The sequence below is a fragment of the Glycine max genome, chromosome 9 (assembly GCF_000004515.6).
Source record: "Glycine max cultivar Williams 82 chromosome 9, Glycine_max_v4.0, whole genome shotgun sequence".
Classification (NCBI taxonomy): domain Eukaryota; kingdom Viridiplantae; phylum Streptophyta; class Magnoliopsida; order Fabales; family Fabaceae; genus Glycine; species Glycine max.
Genome location: NC_038245.2, coordinates 48580540 through 48585025, shown reverse-complemented (window position 1 = coordinate 48585025; position 4486 = coordinate 48580540).

The following is a 4486-nucleotide window of genomic DNA, read 5'->3' as shown; positions in this document are numbered from 1 at the left end:
TTTCTGCCTTGGTTTTGTGATTCAGTTCTTCTCGTTTACCTTACATTTGTAAGTTTTTGTGTCATATTTCCCCTTCCTTTTTGCTTGTGCAACATCAAGGTCCAAGGATATGTAAAGTTAATATTGTCACATGGGTGTGTTTTGTTTTTCATGGAAATAAATTGATTGCATTAGGAAATATTCACCACATCCGAAAAAGGCTGAACAGTATAATAATTGAGAAGAAACTTGCTTACTTTTTCAAGGTTTTGATTGTTTACACGACCATGCATGTTCTTTTTAGTTTTTTTTTTACCTTGATTTGGTGGTTGTTTAGTACTTCAATTTGATTAAAATTGGTACTCCTTTTTTGCTTCCTTGCATGAATAATATATCGGTAAAGGTTGATATCATGGCAATGATCAGCCACATTGGCTAAATATATGGTAACCTACATCACACACTACAGAAGGTGTTTGGTTTCCCCTCCCTAAGTAATAATGTCTAGCTGCGTAACACAGAAAAAAGAAGAACCCCTTTTTTTCTTTCTAGCTTGTTTGTTTTATATCATGTGTATTAATCTTGAAAAGCAAGAAAGGGAACAATAGAAGAAAAACAGAAAAGATAAACTAAAGGTTTAGGCAACCAAGTAATGATGCTGAAATGTGTTTATTTGGTCATTTATTACCTTAAGTAGTTAGATGTTTCACATTAAAAAAATGTTCCTTTATATTACATTATCATAGAATTATCATCTAGGAGAGAGAATTTTACCTAACCACTATCATTGGTTCAAGGGATTAGTCTCACAACTGTGTTTATGGGAATTCCCTGGCCTAAAGAAAAAATTGCATATAGTCACAATTAACTAAGACACCGTTGGCTTACTTAAGAAAAAATTTAGTTCAGCTGAAAATGTACATGCTTCTCTATATCTCATCTTTCTCTTTAGAGAATCCAACAAATAAAGTTCCCTTTTGGGTTTTGTCATGGTTTTGCTATAAGCTCACCACGGGATGTTATATAGCTATATATATAGTGTGGTGTGGTTTTCTGAAATTGATTTTACTTCCCTTCAGTTTTGGGATTTCTTATTCCGACATGATATGATGGAAACTAGCCACCCGATTATTACACGGATGCCGCTTTCCAGGTATAAAAATTAGAAAGGGACAATCTAAGGTAGTTTGCCATACTTACTCATAAAGTATTCACTTCTAATGCTTATAAGGTAGGTCGAGGGTCCACTAGTTTTCTTAGTAATGTCTACATTTTCCCCCCAAAAGTTAGTCAGGGTCTCAAATTTAATTAAAAAATCAAGTTTCGTCTAGCTACTTATATAATGTTGAGATCTTGTTGGGAGAGTTCAACTGTGGAAATCAGGTGTAGGATCTAATTTCACCTATTTGCAAAATTTGTGTTCACGTTCCAGAACATATTTGTTGGAGACTTTTAAAAGTTTGGTGTGTCATCTAAGAGTGAGATTTGTCATCTCTAGCCTATTTAATGGAGGTGTCATCCTCAAATAGTGTTGAAAATGATGCTGAAAATCACAAAAAAAAAATGACTTGTACGAATATTGTCCTAAAGGATTTTTTTATGATATTTTACTTAAGTCCTTCAAGATAAAACAGAAAATTCTCAGATAAAATATTTTAGAAAGAGAATCTGGTGAGTAAAACAGAGTCTGGATTCAGGAAAGACGTATATATAACATTGGTAGACACCTTGTGACGGTTTGAAAATAAATGATAACTAAATCATAATTAAAATAATTAAAGCATAATTGATCTGATAATTAAAACATTAAAATAAAATTCCATAATTTTTGTAATCAATCATATTGAAATTTGTCACATTAGAACGACACCGTAAGTTGTTAGTTGCATGATCTATTATCACACATGTAGGGGTAAATTAACAAATGGTCAACATTTGCAATCCCTAAAACACCAAACTTAAAAGACATGAACGATTTTTCAGTTGGATAGTTCAATTTGAAAATGGTTAAATTTTATGCTATTAATAGAGGGATGGTCACTCACTTCACTAGCTAGGTACGAATTTAATTTGGATGTGCTGCATTTAGGCATACTTCTCAAGCTTAATGTGTTACGTAATAAGTTGAATAAGTGATTTTTGAAAAAGCTGAAGCTTATGAAGCCTAATTAGTTGTTGAAACTGAACTTTAATTAAAGGAAAAATGTGTCTTTAGTTTTTATATTTTTGGTAAGCTTCATTAAAGTCTATGTATTTTATAGCGATGAATTTGGCCCCCCAGATCTCAAACATTAATAAATATGATGAATTTTTAGAAAGAAGAAACTAAATTCACATGTCATTTAATTATTAGTTCGTTAATTTTTACTAATTAAAAGAATCAAATTTGTAATTTTTCTCTTATTTTTTAATTACTCAATTGATCTTATATCTCTCATATCATTTAAATATGAAAGTATAGAGAATTTAAACGCATTTAGCTAAACATTTAAAAACTAAAAACACATTTTTCCCATTAATTAAATTCCATTTTTCGAGATTGTCATTGGTATTGCATGTAAAGTTAATTCTCTTTGAATTGGACACTCTTATTACAGTTGGGTTTCATGTTTTCGATCTCATGAAAAGAAATGTTAATTATAAATGCAGAGAAAACTATTTGAAAATAGGAGTAAATAAACCAGCCAATAAGCGAAAGGACAGACATATATGAAGAAATCTTATTCTCATACATCATGTTTGAAAACATGTTAAAAAAAAACACTTTTAGGATATAAAAGTTATAGTTATTAGCTTTTCCTTAAAGGTAAAACCCACACTTGTAAGATGTGTAACCAAACATTTGCAACTTTGGTGGTTGCACATTATGAATAATCTTTTTGTCTTTTTCACAATTTTTAAAGCATCCCTTGCTTTGGTAGTGGTTATATATATATTTCTAATGAAAATGAATATTAATCAATACTTCTTCAGTTTTTCTGTCCGAAATATCTATGGCTTAAATCAATCATTTTAAATTTTAAAAATCAATCATTTTAATTTTTTTATTTTTTTATTTTTAATTGTAAGATTTGATCCCAAGATAGAATATTAACAAATTTTGATTAATAAAGATATCAATTTAATTCTAAATTAATAAAAAAACTTTAAAACTTTAATAAAAAATTATTAGTCTTAGTTCTTTATAATATTGTACTCATCCTCCTTTTTGCAAACACATCTTCCCCTCTCACCTCCAGTGCCATATACAACTCGGTTGATAATAATATCACATTAGGATTAATAATTTTTTATTTAAAAGAAATAATAATTAAAAACTTCATTAATCATAGTTATTAATTAATAATATATCAAGTATCAAAATCATTAATTTATACAATTAGATAAACAGTTAAAAATTAAGGGACTAAAATGATCAACTTAAAAAATTAAAAAAATCACAATTGCAATTTAACTTTTTTTATAAAAAAAAATAGATATTCTGTTCTCAATCAAAAACATTATTGTATTGAAGTTTCGACTCTAACCCCATTTTGTTATTTTCTCTGTCCTTGATCCTATTACGTTGATCTATTATCAATTTCTGACACCATTCACTCCAATGGTTGTCGTTCTTTTCACTTTTTATTTGCCTTTTTGATTTGTTCTTATCATTAGATGTTCTTCCGCCTCTCTAGTTAGAACAGTACATTTCAGAGATGTTTTGAATTTTGAAAGTCAATATATATTTTAGATGACTTTAGTTTTCATACACGGTCATTGTAAAATTTGTTGCACTGTAAAGTAATTACAAACCAGTAAAGGTATAATTTTTAAGTGATTTTTATTATTTTAAAATATTTTTACAGAAGTCAGCAGGGTCTTGGTCATATGGCTCAAATTTCCCCTCCCCTCAGCTAAAAATATTCTTATAAGTAATGCATCATATTAATTAAACCCTTTTCTATTTGGGAAACATTGAATTTTCCTCTTTCCCTATATTTAATGTTGTGCCTGTGACAAGGAGAAACCATCCGAAACATCAATTCCAAATTCCTAATTCCAAACTCCAAAGTTCTTTAGAAGGCCAAAAATAAGTGTCATTCTTTTGACTTCTAGTGGCCCCCATCTATCATCTTTCACTGTGAAATACAGTTCTATCTTTATGGGCATGCCAATAATGTTACCTTCTAAGTTCAGATTTTTTTTTTTAGCAAATTACACAAAACAACGTTGGTTTTGTATAAAATCAATGCGGTGAATTTACTTAACATTGATTTTAGAAAATTAATATCAATTTCAACATCAATTAATATTAATATTAAATAATTTTAATAACTGATATTAAAAACTTATAGTAGTAAATATTAAATGATTAATCCGCTAAAACGAAAAGTGGTTATATTGAATCTTCTCCCACTTGCGTAATATTAATCCTGGCTTTCGTGAGAATGAGTAAATGTCGTACTTCAAAATGATTAATAAGTCATGTTTAACTTTCACAACTATATGATGTCACAATCCATTT